This window comes from Rhinopithecus bieti, unplaced genomic scaffold (genome assembly GCF_001698545.2).
Source record: "Rhinopithecus bieti isolate Rb0 unplaced genomic scaffold, ASM169854v2 scaffold_47418, whole genome shotgun sequence".
In the NCBI taxonomy this organism is placed as follows: domain Eukaryota; kingdom Metazoa; phylum Chordata; class Mammalia; order Primates; family Cercopithecidae; genus Rhinopithecus; species Rhinopithecus bieti.
This window is the reverse complement of record NW_016819951.1, coordinates 2,663,747-2,670,759: the sequence shown is the minus strand read 5'-3', so window position 1 is coordinate 2,670,759 and position 7,013 is coordinate 2,663,747. Positions and strand designations below refer to the sequence as shown.

Here is a 7,013-nt window from a genome sequence, read left to right as displayed (position 1 = left end):
AAAAAAAAAAAAAAAAAAAAAAAAAAAAGAATTTGTGTGCTTTGTTTATTCAATTAGTTGAAGCTTTTGCATCATTTTAAAGAAGGAACTTGCGTTGAACAAAAAAAAGATCTAGTCCACATTTATGAGATTTTCTGCTTGGCTCTGCCTGTGTCTCCTTCTTTTGAGAATGTCTCTGTTAAGCCCTGTTTCCCTGGTTGCTGTAGGAGCCACTGTTTTATACTCTAGTACCCTGTTTTCTGCTGACTGCTAGTTTATCCAGAGGCGAGTACCTGACTCCAACAAGGTCAACTGAAGCCCTTCTCTGGGATCAGATTCTTGAATGTGGGGCACTAAAGGTTGAGATTTTCTTTCTCCAGGGACTGAAGTTGTGAAAGGTGAAGCTTGAGAGTTGCCGTGGCCAAGTGTTCCTCCTTATAGGAGAAGTCAGTGAGCCAGAAATTGAAGTTGACAGGCAGAAAGAGTTAAATGTCTTGGCTGCATTTGAGCCCCTGACTACATCCTTTCCAAGACCCTGCTTCCTCCCTGACATTCTTACTGCCTAACTGTTATGTGAAATATCAAAATAGCCTCTCTAAACTTTCCTTTTTTGCTCAGGGATTTTCATACCGGGGTTCATTCATCTATAACCAAAAAAGTCCTGATAGGTAACAAATGATCATTATATAATTGAGTCTTATTCAGTAACCACCCCTATCACGAGCAAAGAAAAAATATAAGCACAGGTCAGGAAATTAGCTTATGACACCTCAGACTCTGATCCTCACAACAGCACTAATGAGGTAAGTAATAACCTGGCCCTGTTTTATATATTAAGAACTGTGGCTCTAAGAGGTAAGGGCGTACACTCGATGTCACGTTGCTGTGTATTGTGTAATTTAGAAACCAACAGCAAGACATTTTCTTTTTCTCTCAAACACATTCTTTCGGTCTAAGCTTAAAAGCCACTTCTTCCCAAAGCGTTTAGAATTCCTGGACCACATGAATTGCTCCATCTATAGGCTTTCCTACCATCCTCTCTTTCCCCTTTCATAGCATTTTATCCCTGGTTTAAGTGGTTGTTAAACAGTCCCTCTTCCACACCAGACAGTAGTCTCTGTGAAGGCAGGAACTCTGTCTCTCTTGTTCACTCTTGCCCCTCATATGTGCTTAATATACCTAAATGGTGACTGAATGGATGAATAATAGCACACGAGATCGGCAGCAATGTTCCAGTGTTTAAAGCAATCAGGGTATTAGAACATATCTTCTAATTGTAATTCTTTGGTTTTTGCAGTGTTCAACATTTCCTGTTGTAATCATATATGTAGTGTTTAGACTTGTAGCTTTGGGGACAGAAGTGCTCATAGATTAAGTACCAGGAATTCCACTGTTTCCCTGACTTTCCTTCTTTGGGGCTGGAGATTTTAATAAACTATTAGTCACAGAACCATCCCCAATTCCCCACTGAACATACACTAGAACAACGAGAACCACTGCAGGAACTGAGCAGCGTTACTCAGGAACTTGACTCAGGGTCCTCAGATGGTAGTTTTGGAATGACCATTTCTAACTTCATGCTGCTGAGTTTCCCCAGATATACTCTGGTTCCTACTCTACCAGAATTGTATTGTTCACTCTGCCTTTAATTCTGGGAGCTATCTAAAGCCTTTCCAATACCTTTCTTTCTTCCTTTCTTTCTTATTAACTTTGGTTTGCTAGAACAGGTTTCTGTCACATGTATTCAAGATTCTGTAGCAATACATAAGCTAAGACCAAGCTGAAGATGAGAAAACAGAGGAGAGCAAGTCATTCAGACTATTGCATAGATCACTGATGGACTTTACCAACCTTTGGGCATTGGCAGTTTAGAAGAGAACTTGGATGACCGTAGGGCATCTCTAATGTTTGAATTGTGTAGGAAAGGTTGGAAAAGAGGGAGAAGAGAAGTTATGTGGCAGGATAGGAGAAGGCTTGGATGGGAGAAGTTTCGGCAGCCTAAGAGCAAACCCTTGAAAGACCAATAACATTTGTTAGAAGTGGGACTAGTAGAAGCAGCCTTCTCCTGTTGTATTTACTGGGTTTTCTCCTTATTGACTAAACCTTGTGTAGGGTCGCTTTGTCAACCCCTTGCCCAAAGCTACTTTGCTTTTCACCTAAATTTTTATATCATGTTCAGCAATGACAGATTTTCATAAATTATATTAGTTGTATTAAACTCATTATTTAAAAACACTGTGAATGCCCACATGGATGAATTATAAGCCACCAGTTACATCTTCAGTGGACAGAAAAACCTAAGGATGTTGGGGAAATAAAAGTATATATACTCGAATGATTAAAAGAGAGATCGATATGGCTGGAGAGGCAAATTAGGGTCAAATGCAAGATGGCTATATGAACACTATATCAGGTATGGGGTTTATGAGAGATAATCAAATCTCCAAGTTCAGAATGAGGAGTGAGATGGAGATTCAGATATGTGCTGCGTTGCCAATGAAGCCAAATTGTAGAATGTAGTTTAGACTGGAAGTCGAAATGTACTTTATTATATTGTAACCCTGTAACTGGACTTTGGAGTCTAAACTTGGGAAGAGTTGACTTGGTAGAGTGGACAGAGCCACCAGTTGGATAGAAGATTGTACCTGACCTCACCCTTATCAAGCCCAAGAATACATACATGCTTGCTGCAGGTATGGAGTATAGGAAGAGAGAAGGCCAGAGAAAGCAGAGGTCAATAATTGGTCTTCTGCCATCCTTGTCAGATAAATTACTCCTGGAGAGAAGGGTTAAAGGTTTTCCTCCAACTTTCATTCCTTTGGGGAATATCGTTTCTCTTCAATTTGCAGTCATAAGGAGTGGGATTAATGAGCATAACACCTCTATATGGAAGTTAGATCTTAAATTTCTCTTCTTTAGAAATAATGCCCAGAGGGAATTAGTCAAAATAAGATTCCACCCCCCAAGTAAAAAAAAAAAAAGAAAGACTCACTTGAAGTCTTGGACATACTACTACAGCCATTGGTATGGATAAAACTTCTGGTCCTTTGGAGCTCTCTACTCCCAATATGCCCAGTATGGTAATACCTGAACATTTGACCCATGGCAAGTCCCCATGGGATGTCCTCTTAACACCAGACTGGTGGCAACCCTCTTCCAGGTCACCTCTCTGCAGCGGAGATCTTTCTTCTTTCACTTAGTAAACTTTCACTCCAACCTCACCCTTGGTATCCACGCTCCTTAACTTTCTTGATAGTGAGACAGAGAACTTCTGGGTGACATCTCACGCTGCTGGCTACGAGAGACTGCTACACTGTGGTGCATTGGCAAAACTGTAACATTTTGGAGCATTGGCCAGAAATGGAAACATCAGAAGGACATCAGTTTTGAATGTCAAGGAATCCAAAGCTTTGAAAGAACAGTTGTAATTGGCTGGTCTTCTGGTTGGCCTTTTTAGTGATCAATTATTGGCTGTATTAGTGAAGAGGCCCTTCCGAGATATTAAGAATGAGGGTGGAGATGTTGAAGATGTGATATATCCAACAAGAATCCAAGGGAGTTGCATCTGTAATATGCAAAGAAAAAAAAAGTTGCAGAAAATGTCATCAGACAAAAGAAACACCAGCTAACAAGGAAGACATGCTGAACTCACAGTCTCTCATCTTAGTGACAAGATCTTCAGCTCTGTAAATGCTATCCTTGATCTTTCTGTCTTTGGAAGTGAAGTTACTCTAGAAATTCTGGTAATGAACCTGAAAAAGAAATTCCCAACTTTAAGCTTCAGTCCTTTGGAAGCCAGTGGAAGACTCTCCATGGAAGGATCATTTCTAGCTGTCAAAGAGGCTCAAAGAATCTTTGCAAGTAAAAGCAAGTTCTCTTAAAAAAAAAAAAAAAAAAAAGACAAATTTTACCAGTGAGGGGAGAAAGTAGAATAAATAGAGCCCCCAAAGGAATCTGCAGAGAAGCAATTACTCTTTGGAGTCAGTTGAGACCTTAGTACCTGAGACTTTTGGAAGTGGAGAAACACTTCTGCTCAACACAGATGTTTTTCTTTACCTGAAACAGAAATGTGGATTTTTTTAAAGCACACTGAACAAATTCCATATTCTGAGTCAGAAGAGAGAAGAGAGTGGATGGTGAAATCCCCACAATTTTTCTAAAAAGTACTCAAGCTGGTTCTCAACCAAACAATCCAAAACATATAAAGGAGCTCATTGAGGAATGGTCACATGCTCTTCACTTAGAGCTTAGAAAAGAGACATTTATTTTGGGGGAAAAAAAGGAAAGAATCATTAAATGGGGATATGAACAATTAAGTTTGAGATATCTTGGAGTCCTAACTAACCTTTATAGGACACACATTGACATTATAGGATCTTCTTCTGACACTTACCTATCTAAGAAGAGGTCGTGAAATTAATAGGGCAAAAGATTAGTTAATAAAAATCTCAGCAATATAGTGATAAGGGCTGCATTCTCTTGCTGAGCAGTGACCATTGCCATGAGTGAGGCTAGCTTTACACACCTTATCTCATTAATCCTTATGATCACCCTTCATGGTCAGTGTTAACTATCCTCATATTATAGTGGAAGAAGCTAGCATTTGGAGAAGTTAAAACACTTTTCTGAAGTGATCCAGTTGACAAGGAATGAGGCTGAGACTTAGCCCAGTCTATTTGATCACAAAGATATTATCTAAAAAGCTTTGAAAAAAAAAAAAACTCACCAAACCCCTTGAGAGAATCTTACCTTCTCTGTGACTTCAAATGATTAGAAAAAGAAGTAGCCTTAAGATATGAGAAGTTGGGAAGATGGCTATTATGCCATGGGCAATTTCTTAACATTTACAGTTTGTGTTTACTGCGTGCGGAATTAGAGTGTTGGCAAAAATCACTTGGGAAACTACCTAGATGGACAGCATTGCTGATGCAGGTAATCATTATTTGACTAAATTCTGTTGTTTCAAGCCTGCTTGCCGTGTGGAATGGTTTTACTACTTCTTATTTAGCCTAAGTGCTTACATAAAATGTTGATTCTCTTATTATAATTGTGCAAATTGATTATATGAATTGGGTCATTCTTGTCATGCCCAATTGAAACAGAGTCAAAAAGCTAGGGGGAAAAAGTACTTGGGACATATAACATTGCCCCAGGAATGTAGTTCTCTTTGAGCCTGGCTACTCAAACTGCTTGCTGTAGCCTGAGACCAGTTTTGTCTACAGCTGCTGAGATAACTTGTTGCAACTCTAGGACTAATTTACCTGTGGCCATTGCCCACCAATTGGAGCTTCCCAGCTTCCCAGAGCTTTACTAATACCAATGAACTTTCTCTTAAGACTGCAAGTAACATTCTTCTTTTTAAATAAAACCCTCAACCTTCTCTTTGTTCTTTGGACATACCAAAGACCACCTAGAATTGAAATTATTTCTTCTCAAATAAAGCATTAAATTAAAAAAAAAAAAAAAAACTAGACTGGTAATTTGAAGCACTCGCAAAATGGTGTTTTACTATACAAAGTGCTTCTCCAAGGAATAGAGTCATTTGGAATGAAAAGACAAACCAAACATTTAAGTATCTCCTTCCAAACTCATCATGAGTATGCTTTAGAAAGAAATACACATCTTGGCAAAACAAAAGCTTTCCCTATTAATGTAAATATGATTTCCATAATGGACTGCACCGTGGTGACTTCTCAATGTAATTGCAAGAAACCTCTTTGGCTGCACTGAGAAATCTTATTTGCCACCATAAATAATAAACTTGTTTTCTGCAAAAGTAATCTCTTTGGAGAATACCGATCCGAAATATTCCCATCATCTTGGAGTCTCTAATGTGTTTTGCAGCTGGGTGTCTTGGGGTATATTTCAACAAACCTCTGAACTAGATTTTCTGATTATGTCCCACAGAGAACTGTGCTATACTGCTGTTAATCTGAAACATTCACTGCAACACAGCAATTTGGTGAAATTATAATTGAAACAAGGTACTTGACCCTGAGGGGACCATAGAGAAAGGGATTTGCTTTGGTGGCTTCTCATGCATCATTTAAAACCTGCCGCTGCTAAATCAAAGTCTCGCTTGTATCTTAATTATACAAAACCTTTATCAACAGCCATTTCAGCTGGGCTGTAGAATGCTGTGCTCTTAGCTCTATCATTTTTCTCTATTTGTCTGTCTTTATTTTTCCATGAATTGAATTACTGTGATTAGTAACAATCTTGTGGAGTAGGGGCTTGCTGTGGGATTCTGGTGACCAGTGAGCAAAGTATAATTAAACCATTGTCATGCAGTTTAACTGAGGAAAAGAGATTTGAAATCAAGGAAAATCAGTGAAGTTCAGTTATTTCACATACACAAGGTAATAAACTGGGCCAACAAGGTACTGCTGATTGCTGAGATCCTTCTGGGATTCACCTAAAAAGAAAAGATGAAAGGGATGTGTACTTTTACCTATATCTAAGTAAACAAGTTCTGCTAAATCGTGTGGGGAGGCACTTAAGAACATTTCTTTGAAATTTTACTTACATTTCTGAGTTGTTTTAATTAAAGAGTCAGTTGAACTAAATCAAATTAACCCTCTCTGCTTCTTCTCTAGCTGAGACTTCCTATGCTGCATTCTGATGACTCCTTATGACCATTGCAGCTATGTTCCAGTATTTATTTCTACCTTTTCCTTGTAGTAATAGAACTGGCAAATGGCCACCCAGAATAACAACTACATCCCTGAGCCTCCCTTGCAATTGGTTGCAGCCATGTCACTAAGTGAGATGTGTGAGATTAATTTATAGGTTTTCTTTTTAAAGGGATTGGGTGTCTGCATGTATGTGTTGGTAGGAGTTGGAACAGCTGACTGAGATGAGAAGCTGGATGCTAAGGATGGCAGATGAAACTGTGCCCTGATGATGGTAGAGCTGCCTTAATCTGTCCAGGAACACCTCTGAAAACTCTTAACATAAGAAAGAAATCAACTTCTATCTGGTTGAAGTCACTGTATTTTAGGGTATCTTTGTTACATCATCCCAATACGATTCCG

General features: G+C 38.9%; 1 pseudogene; it reads left to right on the top strand.

The window, feature by feature from the left end:
- The window catches only part of LOC108520112 (RNA-binding protein 43 pseudogene), a 31,894-nt pseudogene extending 27,475 nt beyond the window's left edge, over positions 1-4,419 (top strand).
- The last annotated feature ends 2,594 nt before the right edge of the window (positions 4,420-7,013 follow it).